The sequence below is a fragment of the Vulpes vulpes genome, unplaced genomic scaffold, assembly GCF_048418805.1.
Source record: "Vulpes vulpes isolate BD-2025 unplaced genomic scaffold, VulVul3 u000000643, whole genome shotgun sequence".
NCBI lineage: Eukaryota > Metazoa > Chordata > Mammalia > Carnivora > Canidae > Vulpes > Vulpes vulpes.
The window spans coordinates 48,308-71,313 of NW_027325793.1; the positions used below are offsets into that span (position 1 = coordinate 48,308).

The 23,006-nt window shown below is 43.7% G+C and overlaps 1 pseudogene; it reads right to left on the reverse strand.

Annotated features, from left to right (window-relative positions):
- Positions 1–470: 470 nt before the first annotated feature.
- LOC140597396 (piwi-like protein 1) lies at positions 471–21,732 on the reverse strand (annotated as a pseudogene).
- Positions 21,733–23,006: the final 1,274 nt, after the last annotated feature.

Genomic DNA, 23,006 nt, shown 5'->3' on the forward strand with positions numbered 1-23,006 from the left:
CAATTTGAGCTCCAATAAAAAAATGTAAAAACAGAAAACATTTTGCTAATACTTAACACGGACTAGTATGTCCAAATGTTACCTCACAACCCCTCCCATGAAATCGGACCAAATTAGAGTTCTCAATGCGATTTCACAATTTTGGCCACAAACTAATGACTGACCTTTCAAGTTAAGATGTGGACACATGAAACATAAAGAATACGGCTTAGGAGGTCTGTCTCTACGATGGCACCCCGAGCAAAACTGAATAATGATTCTGTTTGGCGTGTGTGGAGAGAGCAAAAGAGCAAGTGTAAGGAGGAGAGGGGCAGAGGGAAAGGAAGAGAGAATACGAAGCAGGCTCCATGCTGAATATGGGTGAATCTGATAACCTTGAGGTCATGACCGGAGCTGAAACCCAGGAGGCAGAGACTTAGCTGACAGAAACACCCAGGTGCCCCTAGGACAAGATTTCTTGAGGCTATTATTTAATGAATCAATTTTCATGTTACCCTCCGGCCTGTCGTCTGTTGGCTGAACTCTTCTGTTTCGGCGGATTGCAAAGAGCTTTCGCCGTGCTCCTGGGCAGATGTACCCAGGTTGTCTGCTATATTCAGGTTCGGTTGTTATCACAGCAGCTCCTGGTAAATAAATGGACATAGAAAGAGCTGTTGACTGACAGGTTGTTGTTAGAAGAGCCTCGAAAATTAAGGAGTCAATCCCATTTACAACTGCACCCAAAAACATAAGCTACCCGGGAATAAACCTAACCAAAGAGGTAAAGGATCTGTACCCTAAACACCACAGAACGTTCCTGAAAGAAATCGAGGAAGGCATCAAGAGAAGGAAAAAGGTTCCATGCTCATGGAGAGGAAGAATTAATATTGTGAAAATGTCCATGCTACCCAGGGCAATTTACACATTTCACGCAATCCCTATCAAAATACTGGGGACTTTCTTCAGAGAGTTGGAACAAACCATCTTAAGATTCTAGTGTGGAACCGGAAAAGACCCCAAAGAGCCAGGGGACTATTCAAAACGAAGGCCACAGCTGGGGGCATCACGAGGCCCGATTCCAGGTTGTACTACAAAGCCGTGGCCATCGAGACAGTGTGGTAGTAGCACAAACACAGACCCATAGATCAATGGAACCGAGTAGCGCATCCAGAAGTGGACCCTCAACTTTATGGTCAACTAATATTCGCGAAAGCTGGAAAGACTATCCCTGGATAAAGACAGTGTCTTCCATAAAGGGTGCTGGGAACACTGGACATCCACATGCAGAAGAAGGAAGCTAGACCATTCTCTGACACGACACACAGGGAAAAACTCAAAAAGCATGAACGATCTAAATGTGAGACAAGAATCCATCCAAATCCGAGAGGCGAACAGAGGCAACACCGTTTTTCAACTTGGCCACAGCAACATCTCGGAAGATACGTCCGCCAAGGCAAGAGAAACAAAAGCAACAAGGAATTATTGGGACTTCAGCCAGATCGAAAGCTCCTGCGCAGCAAACAACAGTCCACAAAAGTAAAAGACAACCTACAGAACGGGAGAAGATATTTGCAGACGACTGCTCAGTCAAAGGGCTAGTGTCCAAGATCTATAAAGAACATACTCAACTCAAGAGCAGAGAAACAAACAATCCGATCGTGAAACGGAAAAAGATCCAAACAGAAATCTCACAGGGGAAGACAGAGACACGGCCAACAAGCACATGAGAACATGCCCCGCAAGCTGACCATCAGGGAACTACAGATCCACACCCCCAGGAGATACCACCTCACACCTGCGGGAATGGGGAAAAGTCACGAGACAGGAAACAACAAATGTTGGAGAGGACGCGGACAAGGGGGAACCCTCTTGCACTGTAGGTGGGAATGTGAACAGGTGCAGCCACTCCGGAAAACTGTGTGGAGGTTCCTCAAAGAGTTAAGAACAGATCTTTCCTCCGGGCCAGCAATGGCACTGCTGGGGTTATACCCCAAAGCTAAAGATGCGGTGAAATGCGGGGACACCTGCACCCCGATGTTTATGGCAGCAATGTCCACAATAGCCAAACTGTGGAAGGAGTCTCGGAGTCCTTCGAGAGATGAATGGATAAAGAAGATGTGGTCCACGGCTACAACGGAATATAACTCAGCCGTGAGAAACGACAAATACCCACCATTAGCTCCGACGTGGATGCACCTGGAGGGACTTATGCTGAGTGAAATAAGTCCATCGGAAAAGGACAAACTTGATATGGTCTCATTCATTTGGGGAATATAAAAACTAGTGAAGGCAATAAAGGGAAAGGGGAAAATGAAGGAAAATATCAGTGAGGGTGACAAAACAGGAGACACACCGAACTCTGGGAACTGAACAAGGGGTAGTGGAAGGGGAGGTGGGCGGGCGGTTGGGGCGACTGGGTGATGGCCCCTGATGGGGGCACTTGGCGGGATGAGCACTAGGTGTTATGCTATATGCTGGCAAATTGAACTCCAATAAAAAAATGTAAAAACAGAAAACATTTTGCTAATACTTAACACGGACTAGTATGTCCAAATGTTACCTCACAACCCCTCCCATGAAATCGGACCAAATTAGAGTTCTCAATGCGATTTCACAATTTTGGCCACAAACTAATGACTGACCTTTCAAGTTAAGATGTGGACACATGAAACATAAAGAATACGGCTTAGGAGGTCTGTCTCTACGATGGCACCCCGAGCAAAACTGAATAATGATTCTGTTTTGCGTGTGTGGAGAGAGCAAAAGAGCAAGTGTAAGGAGGAGAGGGGCAGAGGGAAAGGAAGAGAGAATACGAAGCAGGCTCCATGCTGAATATGGGTGAATCTGATGACCTTGAGGTCATGACCAGAGCTGAAACCCCGGAGGCAGAGACTTAGCTGACAGAAACACCCAGGTGCCCCTAGGACAAGATTTCTTGAGGCTATTATTTAATGAATCAATTTTCATGTTACCCTCCGGCCTGTCGTCTGTTGGCTGAACTCTTCTGATACGGAGGATGGAAAACATTTTTGGCCATGCTCCAGGGCAGGTGTACCAAGGGTTTCTTCGAGATTCAGGTTCGGTTGTTATCACTCCAGCTCCTGGGAAATAAATGGACATAGAAAGAGCTGTTGACTGACAGGTTGTTGTTAGAAGAGCCTCGAAAATTAAGGAGTCAATCCCATTTACAACTGCACCCAAAAACATAAGCTACCCGGGAATAAACCTAACCAAAGAGGTAAAGGATCTGTACCCTAAACACCACAGAACGTTCCTGAAAGAAATCGAGGAAGGCATCAAGAGAAGGAAAAAGGTTCCATGCTCATGGAGAGGAAGAATTAATATTGTGAAAATGTCCATGCTACCCAGGGCAATTTATATATTTCACGCAATCCCTATCAAAATACTGGGGACTTTCTTCAGAGAGTTAGAACAAACCATCTTAAGATTCTAGTGTGGGGGATCCCTGGGTGGCGCAGCGGTTTAGTGGCTGCCTTTGGCCCAGGGCGCGATCCTGGAGATCTGGGATCGAATCCCACGTCGGGCTCCCGGTGCATGGAGCCTGCTTGTCCCTCTGCCTATGTCTCTGCCCCATTCTCTCTCTCTGTGTGACTATCATTAATAAATAAAAATAAAAAAAAAATAAGATGCTAGTGTGGATACTGAAAAGACCCCAAAGAGCCAGGAGACTATTCAAAACGAAGGCCACAGCTGGGGGCATCACAAGGCCCGATTTCAGGTTGTACTACAAAGCCGTGGCTATCAAGACAGTGTGGTAGTGGCACAAAAACAGACCCATAGCTCAATGGAACCGAATAGCGAATCCAGAAGTCGACCCTCAACTTTATGGTCAACTCTATTCGAGAAAGCAGGAAAGACTATCCCTGGAAAAAGACAGTCTCTTCAATAAAGGGTGCTGGGAACACTGGACATCCACATGCAGAAGACGGAAGCTAGACCATTCTCTGACACCACACACAGGGAAAAACTCAAAAAGGATGAAAGATCTAAATGTGAGACAAGAATCCATCCAAATCCGAAAGGCGAACAGAGGCAACACCGTTTTTCAACTTGGCCACAGCAACATCTCGCAAAATACGTCTGCCAAGGCAAGAGAAACAAAAGCAACGAGGAATTATTGGGACTTCAGCCAGATCGAAAGCTCCTGCGCAGGAAAAGAAACAGTCCACAAAAGTAAAAGACAACCTACAGAACGGGAGAAGATATTTGCAAACGACCGCTCAGACAAAGGGCTAGTGTCCAAGATCTCTAAAGAACATACTCAACTCAAGAGCAAAGAAACAAACAATCTGATCATGAAACGGGCAGAAGACCCGAACAGAAATCCCACAGGGGAAGACAGAGACACGGCCAACAAGCACATGAGAACATGGCCCGCATCACTGGCCATCAGGAAACTACAGATCCAAACCCCCATGAGATACCACTTCACACCGGCGGGAATGGGGAAAAGTCACGAGACAGGACACAAGAAATGTTGGAGAGGACGCGGACAAAGGGGAACCCTCTTGCACTGTAGGTGGGAATGTGAACAGGTGCAGCCACTCCGGAAAACTGTGTGGAGGTTCCCCAAAGAGTTAAGAACAGATCTTCCCTCTGGCCCAGCAATTGTACTGCTGGGGATTCACCCCAAAGCTGCAGATGTGGTGAAACGCGGGGACACCTGCACCCCGATGTTTATGGCAGCAATGTCCACAATAGCCAAACTGTGGAAGGAGTCTTGGTGTCCTTCGAGAGATGAATGGATAAAGACGATGTGGTCCACGGCTACAATGGAATATTACTCAGCCGTGAGAAACGACAAATACCCACCATTTGCCCCGACGCGGACGCACCTGGAGGGACTTATGCTGAGTGAAATAAGTCCATCGGAAAAGGACAAACTTGATATGGTCTCATTCATTTGGGGAATATAAAAACTAGTGAAAGGCAATAAAGGGAATGGCGAAAATGAGGGAATATATCAGTGAGGGTGACAAAACAGGAGACACACCGAACTCTGGGAACTGAACAAGGGGTAGTGGAAGCGGAGGTGGGTGGGTAGTTGGGGCGACCGGGTGATGGGCACTGATGGGGGCACTTGGCGGGATGAGCACTGGGTGTTATGCTATAAGCTGGCAAATTGAACTCTAATAAAAAAATGTAAAAACAGAAAACATTTTGCTAAAACTTAACACGGACTAGTATGTCCAAATGTTAGCTCACAACCCCTCCCATGAAACCGGACCAAATTAGGGTTCTCAATGCGATTTCACAATTTTGGCCACAAACTAATGACTGACCTTTCAAGTTAAGATGTGGACACATGAAACATAAAGAATACGGCTTAGGAGGTCTGTCTCTACGATGGCACCCCGAGCAAAACTGAATAATGATTCTGTTTTGCGTGTGTGGAGAGAGCAAAAGAGCAAGTGTAAAGAGGAGAGGGGCAGAGGGAAAGGAAGAGAGAATACGAAGCAGGCTCCATGCTGAATATGGGTGAATCTGATGACCTTGATGTCATGACCAGAGCTGAAACCCCGGAGGCAGAGACTTAGCTGACAGAAACACCCAGGTGCCCCTAGGACAAGATTTCTTGAGGCTATTATTTAATGAATCAATTTTCATGTTACCCTCTGGGATCTCTGTTTGGGAGTCCAGTTCCCTGCTTCGGTAGAGGGTGTATATTTTCAGCTGTTGTTGAGGGCGGAGGTCTCCAGATTGTGTGCTAGGTTCTGTTCCTGTGGTTTCCACAGCAGATCCTGGGAAATAAATGGACATAGAAAGAGCTGTTGACTGACAGGTTGTTGTTAGAAGAGCCTCGAAAATTAAGGAGTCAATCCCATTTACAACTGCACCAAAAAGCATAAGCTACCCAGGAATAAACCTATCCAAAGACGTAAAGGATCTGTGCCCTAAACAACACAGAACGTTCCTGAAGGAAATCGAGGAAGGCATAAAGAGAAGGAAAAATGTTCCATGCTCATGGAGAGGAAGAATTAATATTGTAAAATGTCCATGCTACCCAGGGCAATTTACACATTTCACGCAATCCCTATCAAAATACCATGGACTTTCTTCAGAGAGTTGGAACAAACCATCTTAAGATTCTAGTGTGGAACCGGAAAAGACCCCAAAGAGACAGGGGACTTTTCAAAATGAAGTTCATAGCTGGGGGCATCACAATGCCAGATTTTTGGTTGCTCTACAAAGCCGTGGCCATCAAGACAGTGTGGTTGTGGCACAAAAACAGACCCATAGATCAATGGAACCAAATAGCGAATCCAGAAGTGGACCCTCAACTTTATGGTCAACTAATATTCGGGAAAGCAGGAAAGACTCCCCCTGGAAAAAAAACAGTCTCTTCAATAAATGGTGCTGGGAATATTGGACATCCACATGCAGAAGAAGGATCCCAGGCCATTCTCTGACATCACACACAAAGATAAACTCAAAAAGGATGAAAGATCTAAATGTGAGACAAGAATCCATCCAAATCCGAGAGGCGACGAGAGGCAACACCCTTTTTCAACTTGGCCACAGCAACATCTCGCAAGATACGTCCGCCAAGGCTAGAGAAACAAAAGCAACAAGGAATTATTGGGACTTCACCCAGATCGAAAGCTTCTGCATAGCAAAAGAAACAGTCCACAAAAGTAAAAGACAACCTACAGAACGGGAGAAGATATTTGCAAACGACCGCTCAGATAGCGCGCTCTTATCCAAGGTCTATAAAGAACATACTCAACTCAAGAGCAAAGAAACATACAATCTGATCATGAAACCGGGAAAAGACACCCACAGAAATTTCACAGAGGAAGACAGAGACTCGGCCAACAAGCACATGAGAAGATGCCCCGCATCGCTGGCCATCAGAGAACTACAGATCCAAACCACAATTAGATACCACCGCACACCAGTGATAATGGGGAAAAGTCACAAGACAGGAAACCACAAATGTTGGAGAGGATGCGGACAAAGGGGAACCCTGTTGCACTGTAGGTGGGAATGTGAACTGGTGCAGTTGTTAGAAGAGCATTGAAAATGAGTGATAACCTTATCAGAGGTCAAACTTTGATCTTATTACTGGTGATTTGCCTTGCAGAGAAACCTGAGTGAGCATGCAATGCAGAAAGGCTTTGGAGTTGCCATATGCTTAAGGTTCCTGAGAATATAAACTGATAAATTGTCAATGAAACACAATGTGGAGTCTCACCCCTCCAAATATTTAAAAAGGTCTGACGTATATTCTTGCAATCTGAGTTTTGGCAAGTAGTTCAGAAAATATTGAAAGCTGAATTTCGCAGAGATTCTGCACAGTGTTTTCAGCACCTTTCAGCACACCCAAAAAAAAGAAACAACTTCATGTCCATTGATGAACAAAAGGATAAAAAGATTAGTCTATCTCTACAATGAAATATTATCGCAAGTTAAGAGGAAGGAAACCTCAAGAATTGTGATGACATGCATGGCCATGTAAATTAAATACTGCATGATGGCACTTATATGTGCACCTGGCACAGTCAACACACAGCATCAGGAAAGAGAATAGGAGCTAGAAGGAGGTACAAAGGGGGAAATGTTGCTGATCGGATACAAAGCTTCAATGATACAAATTCAATGTGTTCTGGAATTCTATCTGCAACCAAGGGCCTGTCATAAGCAACGCCGTATTATATGCTTGAAATCAGGAAGAGATTAGAGGATATCAAATGCCCTTACTGTCAAAGAACAACAAGAAATTCGCTAGCAGACACTGTGTGGGGACATACCTTTCTTTTGATGAGACAATATGCAAAACAGAACAACATAGTCATTGAGAACACAGTGAATAGTGTTGACGACTTGCCAAAAATTACAATACTGATGAGGAAGGGGTCTGAGACAGGACATGAGTTGGTTCCCTGGGGAGAGAGGTCCCTGAACACTTGAGATCTGCCTAGGGTCCCGGAGATCATGCTCTGAACCCCTGAACCAAGGGCTGTCTCTTTCTCAAATCCTCCTGCCCTAAGTTCCCTGTGCAAGACATTCCACAACAAGGGGGACTGCCTGAGCCAAGAGTAAAGTTCACATCCTAACGCAGCCATCCACCTCCCGGTTTCAATCCCTCACCCAAAACACAAAGCAGTTGCCCCCAAGTCAAGCTCTTGGAAATGGCAACGGGAAGCCCAACTGTGGTTATCTTCCCCCAGCGCTCACACTGCCATCTGGTTCCCATAAAGCCTTCCTGGGCACCAGTGGACTTGCCCTCAGTGACCAGTGGACTTCTCCCAAGCGGACTCACAACCCAGGATTTTCCAAACATACTGTCCCATGAGGGCTCTGCCAAGAAGTAGCTTCTCTTCAACTGACCAAACATGTTGAACAGTTAATGTGAATTCATGACATTCAAGCATGTTTTAGGCCTCAGGGTGAATGTGTTATTAGACATACTACCACACGTGTGTCATCATTTTTTTTTCCTTAAGACGGCTGCATGCTCAACATAGACTAGACACATGACTCTAGATCAAGAGTCGCATTCTCCACTAATGAGCCAGCCGGGCAGTCTCCACTCTGCTTCCAATTCTTATTGTATGTGTGCCATGGCCTGAGGTCAGACCATGCCATGACACTGATGGTCGGGCACTGGTCAGCTCTGTATCTCAGCTGTACAAGCAAATAGCAATGAGCAGGGAATGGATACCAAGCTAACCATAACCTGGCCCTTGAGTCTGATCTTCATTGTCCCAGGGGTAGGCTCTCATTTCACCATTACTAGCACTCATCATACAGACAATGCCATCATATACCATGAAAGAAACTCCTCGATTCTCAGCGGATCGAGGTCACGTGCTCAGCACTGACAGACTTTGACCAGGTTATCTAATGGTGCCTCCAAACCCTCAGAATCTGCAAACCGACCACAACCATGGCTTTGCACCTACCACTATCATAGCTTTAAGCTGACCATAATCATGCTTTAACTGACCAGAACTATGACTTGGAATTGACCAGCCTCCTATGTCCTTTTCCTACTAGTGACTATGGCAGGATCTGTACCACCACGGCTCAAGAGCTTCCCTGGGCTATGTAAGCATGGAGGTGACCTCATAATGGTAGACAGTGCTGAGATTTCCCTTTGCACAGGTCCTTTCTGACATACAGATGCACAGTAACCAATGACTCCATGCCTGAGTCATCATTTCAGTTTAGTTCACTAATTAGAATATGAGTTTTGGGACTCTAAGCTTGGATTCATATCCTGGCTCCTTAATTCAGAGTTCATGAACTTCATCACTGTGTCTCTGTTTCCCCACCTGAGGAGGAGGGAGTGTCAACAAAACATCACATATGTGTTTGATGAGCATTGAATGAACAAAGGTATGGATAGTGATCAGGAAGGTTAAGTAGAAGCTAAATATCCTGTCTGACATCTCACATTTCCCAAGTTCCAGAGCTGGATTGAACCCTGGGAATCTGACTTCCCAGACCATTGCCTTGTAACGCAAACTGGCTTTGCCTAAATACAAGTATTTTACCTTAACACCATTTAGTATTCACAGAATTAGAGGCCTTGAGAAAAAAAAAAAAAAAGCTATTTGCTTCCTCCCCGAATATACTCTTGGGACTCTTGATCTATCCTGACTATCCTGCATGACGTTCCAATTCCTGAGTCATGATCAGCACATCAAATGTGATGCATAGTAGTGTGCAGGAAAGTAGAGTCACTAGTATCAACTCTTGTGTTTTAAAACGTGTGAGACAAGGTCACTGTGCATTAATTATTCCTCACACTAATATACGTGCCTCAAAACAGTGCCTGGTGACCTTGGCATGTCCTCGGATAAACCACAGCTTAGCTTTTGGACAGAGTTCTGGAGGGCAGTTTAGGAGAACTGAGTAAGACGTTATATGAAAACAACTCTAATGAAGTCTCTGTTTTCAAGCGACATTCCTAGGTGCAAATGCTTCCCATTCTCCACATCTGTAAAATTTACTTTCTCTACTCAAGTGTGTGCATCACCTATTTTTCTTTGAGAATGACTAATAAGTGTTTACATGGTTATCTCTCAGTCATTAGTTTATTAACCAATTATCCACGCAAGTAGAAAGACTGGCTATTTGTTGCATACCTGAGAATAATATTATATATTCACCATGCTTACACCTTAAGAGGGGAGGAATGGGATGAGGGATAGCATAAAATTGATCTCTCTATAAAGTGTAATTTTGGAAAATGCCCAAAGGGTAACAGGAAATGTGTGTTTGGGGCATAAATGGAATCAGAGACACTCATTCACAGGCTGACTTTTGGGCAACCATTCAGATGAAGGTAGCAACGTGCCCCTGCAAATACGGAACTCGATCCCCATTTTGGGAAAAAACGCAAGGAAGACATTGTAAAGCATTGATAAACAATGACAAGTATCCTCCATATCAACTGGATTCACACTTAATTTCTGAAATGAATACTTTGAATATGTAATTTTGGACACTAACAAAACCTGAAAATAGACGTGGCCATATTTCCCCCTGTGAGGTCCTTCGTGATGACAAATGAGGGCTGCAGGATATAATAGGGAGTAAGACATTTTTTCAAAACGGAGGCACAATATTCAAGGCAGTTAGATTGGCAGAATAACGAAAAACAGAAATGGAGCAATAGAACAAACGAAAACGCGTACATATAACTCTGCATGACAATTTGGGGAGAGGAAACTCTAAACAATGAGAAATATAGTCAGAGAAAGAGTTAACCATCCAGTTGGTAGCAAAGAGCATTCAGATCTTTAGGAACATACCATCGCAGTGTAAAGAATTGAGATTGCCCATTGTCACAACGCCAGGTAGAGAGCTGATCACCTCCTCACTCCTCACTCACTCAGCTCAAAGAGTGATAGGTGGGAAGAAAGGCAGAGGTGTTTCCCGTCACCAGGGCAACCTGTATCCTCATAGTGCTTTCAAAGTGAATGCAGCTGCACAGCAACCAACTTCTGCTCTGTAGACAGGGGTGCATCTGGGGAGACAAGGGTGGTATTTGAGAGGAGACACTTTGTATCACAAAGTGTTAGATAAGTAGAGTTTGTATCATAAACTCTATTTTAAGCTGCCTGAGGACCCTCGCACTGTTTTCCAGAGTGGCTGCTCCAGTTTCCTTCCCATCAGCAGGGCCGGAAGGTTCCCCTTTCTCCCTTTCTCCACATCCTTGCTAACGTTAGTCGTTGAATTTAGCCATTCTCACCAGTGTAACGTGGTACCTCATTGTGCTTTTGAATTGTATTTTCCTGTTCACAGGTGTTGTGGAGCATTCTTTCCCGTGCCTTTTGGCCACGTGTAGGTCCTCTTTCGAGAAATGTCTGCCCCTTTGCTCTGTCCATTTCTCAAGTAATATTAAAATATGTCATTAGGGGCGCCTGGGTGGCTCAGCGGTTTGGTGCCTGCCTTTGGCCCAGGGCCTGATCTTGGAGACCCGGAATCGAGTCCCACGTTGGGCTCCCTGCATGGAGCCCGCTTCTCCCTCTGCCTGTGTCTCTTCCTCTCTCTCTGTCTCTCATGAATAAATAAATAAATAAAATCTTTTTAATAAAATACATCATTAAAATATAAAAGTTAAAATAAATAAATAAATAAATAAATAAATAAATAAAATATAAAAGTTAAAAAAGAAAAGATTCCAAAAAGAAGACTTGATAAAACAAGAAACTAGGTGAGATGAGAATAAAGGAAAAAATAGAGGATGACTGTATCTTGAAAGAAAACCGAATCATACAAGGAAAACCTTGAGTTGCTGTGCTATGTTCCCCAGTGCTGGAGGTTCCACTTCTGTTTGGTCAGGAAATGTGCTGGTCACCTGTCCTTCCAGCTGATCCTCCCAGGAAGGGCCTGCTGCACAGATTCTCAGGTGTGTGTGCCTGGGTGGTGTTGCACCGACCTTGTCAGGGGGCCAGGCTGTTTGCTCTGTGAGGGTTTTGTTCCCTGAAACCTTTCATGTCTTTTTGGGGGGGTGAGAGGCAAAAAGACCACACCCCGATCTCCAGCCCCAGAGATGAGCGATGTGGTGATTGACCAATCTGCAGACTCCGATGGTGCCTGCCTACTCCATTTCTCCCCTAGGGGACCTGGGGGGACGTGGAAATGTGCAATGTTTAGGTTTCCTCAGGCAGTCTTTGCCGCTCTTGCCCTCCCCCCCTCTTCCTGGAGGAACGGGAGGTGTGTCCCTTTCTGTGGTTGCTGGCCCCCCACAAGGAGAACGTTCAACCGGGCCAATGCTGACCCACTCTGCCTCTCCCAGAGGAAGGTGCAGGCTGTGTTCCAGGCCCTTGTATGGACCCAACGTGGACGGGGGTCACCTGGCCCGGCGGGAGATCGTGGTTGATGGCACCACAAACTGAACATTCTCGCAGGCTTGCTCATCTGAAGCCATTTCCCTGAACCAGTACTTGGGAACTCTGCTGGCTCAGGCACCTGGATGCTTTCTGGCCTCCAGGAATATTGAGACCCGGCCACCCTGCACTGACCTGTGGTTCTGCACCCTTTCACCAATGAGTCCCTTTCAGGCAGGGACATCTCTAGAGGAGCACACTTTGAAGGGCCCAGATTTGAACGTTCACTTTCCTAAAGTTGGCTTACACGTGCTCCCTCCCCCACCCCACCCATTATCCTCTGATATATCCCTTTCCGTTTTACTTCTCCACACTCCACTTCATTTTTTCACTTTTCTATTTGTAGACTCAGCCATTCTTGCTTACAACTCGGCTTGATTTCATTGGTGTTCAGGATGGCTTGATAGTTATGTAGCTAATTTTGGGGGACCAGCTGACATGAGGACCTCTACTCTGCTATCTTCCATCCATCTGAAATTTGTTGTTGTTTTTTTTTTAACGGGCCTAATCCAAACTGATTCAGGAGGTTAGTCCATGAAACCTGTCATTCCCCAAAATTCAAGTTTGTTTTTCAAATAAAGTCAGCTTTATTTAGGATCACGCAAACTACTTGAAGCACCACACACACAGGATTCCTTCAGAAGAATCTGTGGAAGGTATAGTCCCCCCACACACCAACTTTACTGTCCTAGCTCCATGAGCTTGACCTAAGCAGTAAGAGAGGTTTCTATTTACAGCCACTCACATCTTAGGGGGAGGAACTTCCTCACAAGGTTGGGGCTGCTCCTATCTGTGGTGGGAACCAGGCCCCAGTGACAAGCAGAGGAGGCAGAGGAGAGGCATTCCCCAGCCCCAGGACCTACAAAACTCCAGAATAAAGAAGTTGCCTAAACACAAACCATCACCAGGCTGTGTTTATGGATTTTAATAAGTACCTGACCTTAACAAGCCCTCCTACATCAAGGCTTGCAGGGAGATTAGAAAAAAAGGAACAGGTTCTTAGGCGGTTCCATGGGGGAGAACACAATCAGGAACGTTTTAGTTCTGCTCTGTCCTCTGACTTGGGTGTGGACCAGAAAGTCAAAGAATGAATTCCCCATCCAGCAACTGATGCCCTCTGTGCCATGTTCTCTCTCTTAATTCACAGATCATAACTGTGATATTCCTTTCAGAGACTGAAATGTAGAGTTTACAAAATCTGCACTTTACAATTTATATACCCAGAGTCTTTAGGGTACACAGATCTTAAGGAGGACTCAATCTGTGGGACTTCATGATCCATCAGTGCTTGAAGCTGACCATCCCCAACTCCATCCCGATACACAATGATAGCTTGTGGTAGAAACTGATTATGTTTACACCAGAGCTTCAGGGCAGCTGGAAGGAAACCAGAAACATGGGTGAATAAGCCGTAACTCAGAACCAACTGGCCACTGCTATTTGTAACAGCTTCTAGGTTCATGTTCTTTCAATCTTGTAGCCTCCAGGACACATTCACTGCCTTTTGGTCTTCACGTGAGCTCAGCATTTCTCAACAGCACCACTACAGAAATTCTGAGCCAGATAATTCTTTGTGGGGGCAGAATGGGTGTTGCTGTCTTCTGTAGCATGCCTGGTCTCTACCCGCTAGTTGGAGGCCAGTAGCACCTCCATCCCAGCTGTTACAATGGAGCGCATCTCTAGGCATTGCCAGACGTCTCTGGGGGGACAGTGTGTTCACTTGCAGACAACTACCCAGATGGAGTCAGGCACACCAATCTTGATGGGACACTAACCTTCCAAGCAGGTTTTAAGCCCGTTCACAAGCTCCTGCCCCGATTCCTGGAAAATGCACTGAGAGAACCACCTTGTTTGGAGAAAAATAAGCTGTCAGTTTGAGATAGGAGTCTTAAAAATTCCCTTATTTTTCATCCTGAGTTAATCTAGGACCTCTGGTGGCGGGGAGGGGGGAGTCACTATGAGTAGCTGAAGATCCAATCAGGAATCCATTCTTTGATGCCTCTGCAGAGATCGAAGCATTGGTCTCTTCCAGTACCCTAGGCATTTATTAAAATTGTGAATGCACACAAATAGGAATATGGAAGCATTCACTAACATTGGTACAAATTACACGCACTTTCAATGTGCAGGACTACTGCCGTCTCATGGTGGACACCCAAAATAAATAGCCAGTGTTCCTGGAGATTCCTGCTTCCAAGCTGAGGTCTTAAAAAAATGGTTCATCCATAATCATGCTTTATGGGAACCACCTGCTTTGGAGCAGTAATTTTTACTTGACCACTTCCCAACAGATCAAGCAATACTGGTCTCAAGTTTCTATCCCCTGTTTTTTTAATTGCTTCAAACTATTGCAATGACCTGACATGATATAATACATTTGTCTGCTTTTTTTCCCCAGAATTTACAGTCTACAAGATGAAATCATGGTATGTTCAAATGCTGAGAACAGAGCAGTGGAAATGTTGTGCCAAAAAGCAAGGGTTCGCCCTTTCATGAAGATGGCGCCGAAGGTGAAGAAGGAAGCCCCTGCCCCTCCCAAAGCTGAAGCCAAAGAAAAGGCTTTGAAAGCTAAGAAAGTGGTGAAAGGTGAGCAGTCACAAAAAAAAAAAAAAAAAAAAAAGATCTGCACGTCACCTACATTCCGATGACCCAAGACCCCGTGTCTCCAAAGGCAGCCCAAATATCCTCGAAAGAGAGCCCCCAGGAGAAACAAGCTTGATCACTATGCCATCAAGTTCCCCTTAACTACTGAGTCAGCCATGAAGAAAATAGAAGACAACAATACACTTGTGCTCATTGTGGATGTCAAGGCCAATAAGCACCAGATAAAACAGGCTGTAAAGAAGCTCTATGACACTGATGTGGCGAAGGTCAACACCTTGATCAGGTCTGATGGAGAGAAGAAAGCATATGTTCGACTGGCTCCTGATTATGAGCTTTGGATGTTGCCAACAAAATTGGGATCATCTAAACTGAGTCCAGCCAACTATAAATCTAAATATAAATTTTTTCACCATAAAAAAAAGCAAGGGTTCAAAATTATTTATGAACTGGATGAAATCATTTGGGAAATATAAAAATTAATGAAAGGGAATAAAGGGAAAGGAGAGAAAATGAGTGAAAATCTCAGTGAGGGTGACAAAACATGAGAGACACCTAACTCTGGGAAACGAGGGGTAGTGGAAAGGGAGGTGGGTGGGGGTTGGGGTGACTGGGTGATGGGCACTGAGGGGACACTTGGCGGGATGAGCACTGGGTGTTCTATGTTGGCAAATTGAACTCCAATTTAAAAGAATTAAAAATTTAAAAATGAACCGAATGAGAGCTTAATTTCTTTCCATGATTGAAACATTATTTTCCACATGCCCTCCCACCATAAAAGCAAACCAATATTATATTAAACTAGAACTGGAACTAGACTGGAATAATTGATGCCATTCATGAAAATAAAAATGGACCCCCTTAAAGAATACTCTGTAATTATACCAAGGGGGCTAGTAAATCCTCAGGAAGCATAACAGTGATTGGTGATGGTCATACACATGCTAATGCTCAAGAAACTAAACTGAAGAATGTGCAAACTCCTTTGAAGGTAGGTTCTACTCTAAGCACAGAAAACAAAAGTATCCCTGGAGCAAGGGAGAAACATGAGATATGGAAGCATATGTTCTTCGGCAGATCCATTACATATAGATCTGTGAAGAGCAGATCCTGTACCTATAGGCTTCTGATTGTATTCCTAGGTCTGTCTTCCCCATGTGGGGCCTGAGTCCTTCCCCGTGTGTTAATGGGGAGACTCACTGATCATCAGAGCCCCCAGTGAGCAGAAATCTAACGCTTGGAATCTGTGACTATTGTATCGCCCCTGTGATTATGTCCTATGTCACAGTTGGCTTTAGGGAAGATTTTCCAGATGGACCTTATCTAATTTCATAACCCCCTGAAAAAGCAAGATAGCAGAAGGGGGAAGAGAGATTTGAAGCAGAACAAGGACTGTGTGCTCTGGGGGAGCAGGGCATTCGAGAAGGAATATGGATGAAGTCCCAGGAGCTGAAACAGGCCTGTAGCTGGCAGCCAGCAAGGAAAGGGGGACCTCTGTCCTTCATCTACCAAAAACAAAAACAAAACAAAAAAAAGATTCTACCACAAGGATGTGCACTTGCAATAGGACCTCAAGCCTCCAGAGGAGAATGTGGCTTGGCCAACATGGCCAACCTGATGGCTGCCTGACAGACCTATGCGCAGACACAGGAGTGTCCTCTTAAGCTGCCATGTTTGTCGTCATCTGTTAAGCAGCAACAGAAAAATGATATAGACCCTTCCACATCAAATGTATTTGGAGCATAACTTTGCCAGAAGAGGAAGAGAATACCCTGCCCATGGCCCTCGTCAACAAACATTAGTTAGGCCCACCTCTCCTGTTTGGTCTACAGCTAGTTGCCATCTACACAATGTCTGCCTACGCCCACTCACTGCGTCAATTCCTGATTGATGCTGGACACGAAGCCTGCAATTGACTTCCGCCGATTTACAATATCATGGAAACAGTCGATACCAATGCACATCGCATTCTGTAACTGAAATTTTTTAAAAAAGGTAAGACATTGAGTTAGAACACAATAGAAGCACAATTAAGCAACTGCGTTTAAGATGGTTGAGTCTTAAATTCCACTGAACACAAGTGAAATAAAGAGAAGGCAATGAAATCCAACGTACTCCTGTCTCCACCTTCCAGAGGGCTCCTCCCATCTTGCAGTTCATCTGCTGGGCAATCTTTGTCGCAATGGTCATCAGCGTCTGGGGTTTGTCTAAGGTCCATGCCACGACACACTGGCTTGGGGTCGGACACTTGACACACAGGTATTGTTTTATGCCATCATACAGGTCTTTCTTTTCACTGGACAGCACGCAAAGGACCTTGAAAGAAAGCAACAAGACTACCGAGGACATGAAACCACAGTAATGGGAGAAGTGGATGTCACGTCAAGCAAACTACCTAGGTGGAGGAACAGAGTCTGTTCATTCAATCCACAGCTGGCCCAGGAGGGTAAAGGGTCTGGAATCCCATTCCATTCAATAATGGCGAAGGTGAGCATATGGAAGAGGAAAGAGCCTAGGAGCCAGGCATGGGCAATATGCATGAATCACTTGCACTTGCAAAGTCTTTACGTCCTGGCTATTCTGTTTCTAGGAGTTTATCATGAAGTTGACACAGAGGGTTAACAAGCACAGACTGAAACGTACCATCATCAGGAACGTCACCCCTTACATGATGGGTGCTATGTGAGAGCACTTGCCAAGCATTGTACTTGACTCAGTTAATTCTTCAATAACCTACTGAGATCAAGACTAGTATCCCCATTTTACCCCTAAGCAAATAAGCTCAGGAGTTATGGAAACTGTCTGATGTACAGGCAGCAGGGCAAGATTTCTAACACGTGCTCAGACCTCCAACAGGACATGGGGTCATAAGAAAGAGCAATTACTGTTTGGTTGCTTTCTAACTATAATGGAAGATCCTCAATGTATTATTTCTAACATGATGCTTCTAGGAAGATTTTTTGGGGATAATCCTCAATCAGACTAGGGAAATTCCTTTCTCATTTTAAAAATTTCACATGAATGAATGTGGAATTCTATCAAATGCATTTTGTACTTTTTTTTTTTTTTTACATTTAATCTGCAATTATTTTTCCTATAATTCACCACACTGTTTCTTTTTCTGAAGATTGCATTTCAGGCTTACTGTCACCCTAGGCCCATGGTATTCTACTTTTTTTTTTTATGATTTTTAATTTACTTATCTGATAGAGAATGAGAGTTATCACAGGAGGAGAGAAAGAGAAAGAGGCACTGAGCAGGGAGCCTGATATTCTAATATCATTGCTACTTTCAAGTTATTCTTTGGTTTTTGAATGTATATGATTTAATGATTTCTAATTGTAATAGACTGCAGTCAATGTGTGTGTTTGAAAGGACACCAATCCATTATTGGCTTAGGATTTCTCCATGCCTGTTGGGATCACTTAAAGATGAAGGCTAAACTAACTTATAGATATGCTTTTCTTAAAGCACCTAATCTTTTGGGTACAGATTACACACACACACACCTCCATTTATTTATATATACACATATATAAATATACGTATTTATGTATATTTCAATAGCTCAATAAGTCAGGCTTTTAAGTACAATTGCAAAATCTAGATTCTAATTTTTTCTGTGATGATTTCTGAGTATTCAGAGAGTGGTCAGCTAATGCATCCTACAATTTCAGCTTCTGGAATAGCATAGGCCAGTCTCCTCCTAAGAAGAGCTGTTCAAACTGATGAAAACACAGGGACTGTGCCTGTTTGGGGCTCAGGCAGTCTAACAAGGTCATAAAGAGTTATTAGGTTAAGACAGGAAAGAAGTAGGGACCCAGAGAGATGATCTCAGCAATTGAGGCCACTTTCTCCCAAAGTGTTTGCCCACTCTCCAGTGAACATGGCTGAAAGGTCAGAGACCATGAACAGGCTGACAGCCTCAGAGACAGGAAAGGACAGAAATTGAAGACAAGTCCCTGCCAAAGAAAGGGCACTTGAGATTAATTTTGAGTGGTAGACACTCAAGATCTAACAGATGAGATTTATAACACTACAAGGTAAGACAGGAAGCTGCTGTCAATGGGACACCTGAGTGGCTCAGCGGTTTAGCACCTGCCTTTGGCCCAGGGCATGATCCTGGAGTCCTACATCGGGCTCCCTGCATGGAGCCTGCTTCTGTCTCTCCTGTCTCTTTCATGAATAAATAAAATCTTTGTTAAAAAAAAAAAAAAAGGGTGGGGGCAGCCCCGGTGGTATAACGGTTTAGCACCGCCTGCAGCCCAGGGTGTGATCCTGGAGACCCTGGATCGAGTCCCACGTCGTGCTCTCTGCATGGAGCCTGCTTCTCCCTCTGCCTGTGTCTCTGCCTCTCTCTATCTGCATCTGTATGAATAAATAAATAAAATCTTAAAAAAAAAAAAGGAAGTGCTATCAAATAGAAACTTACCATCTGTGTTTTGGAGGAAACATGATTTTCTAAGACGGTTGTATAGGACTGGACTGTATCACTTACTTCAAGCCTAGAAAATAAGTATATATCATCTGTATTCAAAAGTTAAGTATGTAACAAACGTTTTATGCAGCCAATGGAGCACCACATAAAAACAAGGTACAATGTTAAAAAAAAAAAAAAAACTACTTTTAACTAATGGTCATGAAAGATTTACTTATTTGAGCGAGAGCTAAACCGCTGAGCCACTCAGGTGTCCCATTGACAGAGTAAAATCATTAAATCATATACGTTCAAAAACCAAAGAATAACTTGAAAGTAGCAATGATATTAGAATATCAGGCTCCCTGCTCAGTGCCTCTTTCTCTTTCTCTCCTCCTGTGATAACTCTCATTCTCTATCAGATAAGTAAATTAAAAATCATAAAAAAAAAAAGTAGAATACCATGGGCCTAGGGTGACAGTAAGCCTGAAATGCAATCTTCAGAAAAAGAAACAGTTAGTGTGGTGAATTATAGGAAAAATAATTGCAGATTAAATGTAAAAAAAAAAAAGTACAAAATGCATTTGATAGAATTCCACATTCATTCATGTGAAAAGAAATTTTTAAAATGAGAAAGGAATTTCCCTAGTCTGATTGAGGATTATCCCCAAAAAATCTTCCTAGAAGCATCATCATGTTAGAAATAATACTTTGAGGATCTTCCATTATAGTTAGAAAGCAACCAAACAGTAATTGCTCTTTCTTATGACCCCATGTCCTGTTGGAGGTCTGAGCACGTGTTAGAAATCTTGCCCTGCTGCCTGTACATCAGACAGTTTCCATAACTCCTGAGCTTATTTGCGTAGGGGTAAAATGCACACATAAGGGGAGGGGCAGAGAGTGAATCTTAAGCATACTCTCCACTGAGCACCCAGCTGGATCTGAGCCAAAACCAAGAGTCAGATGCTTAACTGACTGAGCCACCCAAGTACCCTGATAAGTTTGTTCTTAAAACAAAAATAAGTTCAATGTTTGGCTTCCTCAGCATGTATCCCAATAGCCACAAACTATATATCCCCAAAGCCTATTTTACAGTTAATTGGAATAGATTAGGCTTTTTTGTTTACAAACCTCCAGGGTTTTAATACAGTGACCAATTCCTATAATTTAATATAATCTGACTCCACTTTACCTCCGATTTGAAGATCGGTTGTTATAGATCTTAATTTCAGCTCTACTTACATTTTTGCCTCTCTCATAGCTATGCCCATGGTGGGTGTGACTTTCCGTAGACTCTGTACAAAGGATGAGGCCGCTCCATAATTTCTCGTAGGATAGAGTATTACCAATGATCTAGTGACTTCACATTGAGTAAGGGTCCACTTCCGGTCTCTCTCAACCAATCTGCAAACTGTGGATGGGAGTCAAACTGGAAGACATAGTATAAGACTTCAATTTTTAAAGAAATACCGACAAAGAGCCTTTCTATTGCAAATTCTTGCTACTTCCTACTGAAACGTTACAATTTTAAACTTTGGTCATAACTGAATTACATACTCTTCCCTTAAGATAGTGGTAAGTAATACTGGGATTCTATCATGGGTTACTCTGGATTGTTTGGATTCTAGCTATTTGACTCTTAAGGATATACTTGGCAGATTGTTTTGCCACGAGAGATGTCCACAACTCCAACCATGGTAAACTATAGAGTTTACTATATGCCAAGGATGTTACATGCTTTCTAACTGAACACCTGCTCGCTCTCCCCTAGAGAAAGGACAAACAGCCCAAGAAGAGAGAGCAGTGAGTTACTGACCTGACTTAGGTCCTCTGCATTATTATTCATTTGGCCCCAAATGACTGCAAGAGTAACTAGAACATGACCATTTTGAAGCTGTCTTACCGCTCTTCTTCCTTGAAAAATTCTTACTTCTTTCAAGATCCTTCCCGAGAAGGACACGAAGTTGGTATCAAATTTCAAATCCCAGAGTTGAAGTTCCCGTTGTACCTCCCTATTTCTGAAAGTTAAAATATTTCCACAGAATAGAACCAAAGGAAATAAGCAAAAATGATGATCCATTTGCAAAATTCTCCTTTAATCTAAGATGCCTTGTTGTTTGTCTTCTGTATTGACATGTTGCAGAGAGAGGGTTTCTAGTACTCTGAAATCATGTCCTCTCTCACATTTGTGCTTAGGGTCTTTCTATTTTGTTCTTCCCCTCCAGACCTCCTCTAACTTTGCATCAATGGAACAAATAGAGTTGTTCCCACAAGAGGTCGTTTTCTTCCAACCTGTTGTTTTTTAGTTGGAGAATCTGACATATCAAGAGTTCTGCACGGGTCTCATCTTCAGGACACACACACAAAGACACAGAGAGAAGAATAGGACTTAACATTTGTATAGTATTCATCAGTTTCCGTAATTCGTGCTGCCTTCTTTCTGGATCCAACCTCATATGAAGAGCCAAGTCTCTCATCACCCTGTAGTCTTTTCGCATTTTATCTGATAGACCTTTAAAAAGTTAAGAAGATATAGCTAAACAAGCAAGAATAAATATGTATGTGAAGAAGCCTTGATGATTTTATCTGGAAGAGGAAGAGCCAATGGAGAGAACACAGCTCTGGGTCATTATGGAGTACTGTGAGAAGCCTGTACTTCTACATCATAACATCTGGGGCTTGAAAGGGGTGGTCTTCTATGAGGACTGCATAAATCTGAAGTACCTGTCAGGTAGCATAGCTCAGGAACCAGCATTATAGGCTTATGGGGTGTGTCCTGTTGGCTCTTTTTCCATTTGCCTTTGCTGATCAACAGTGGCTGAGTTAGGTCAGTAACCTCTGTATTATACTGCTGCTCAAAAGAGGTGAGAAAGAACACTGGTGTGACTGTCAGCAAAGCCTAGTCAAGTCACCTAAATAGGTACAAAAAAGTCTGGATCACCAACAGAGGCCCAGGGGTGTGCTAGGAAGACTATTTCCCCAAGTTTAAGAACACGTTAAAGATACTCTTAATAGTCTCTTAATTTAGATGTCCCAGGGATGACCTCTTTTTTCCTTGTAAGCACACATGGCCCAGGAGAACAAGACTCTCATAAACATTGTGTTGGGGTCACTGTACCAGCCTTCTTTGACTTGCTATAGGTAAATGCAGGACCAAGCCTTGAATTACATATTTCTCACTATAGTACTGCCTTAAAAAATTAAGGATGTAATTAAGAACTTTGAAGAGGATTCCCACATTAATGGGGGACGACAAACCTGGTCACTCCTTGCAGCTGCAATACTACAGCTATTCCAAACATGCCTCCTGCATCATCGAAACTTTTCCGCCAGGAAAAGGCATTTGCCAAGACATCTATCCAGAAGCTCCTATCCCTAGGCTGCAATTCCTGTACAATAAAGTGCCTTTCCTCTCCCACATAAAGTGATGGTCTGTCATAGATCCTTCCATGCTGACCAGTGAGATCCTCATCAGTCACCAGTTAGCCACATGAATTCTGGTGGGATTGGTTAAGTATCTTGAGAATGTCAAAGGAGTTCCAGAGACAAGAAGACTTCAAATCCAGTGTTCATGGTGCTTTACCTCTGGAGCTGAACTACTACTTTTAATTCTCTGTAGTTATTTGAAAGGCAGCTGGGATTCA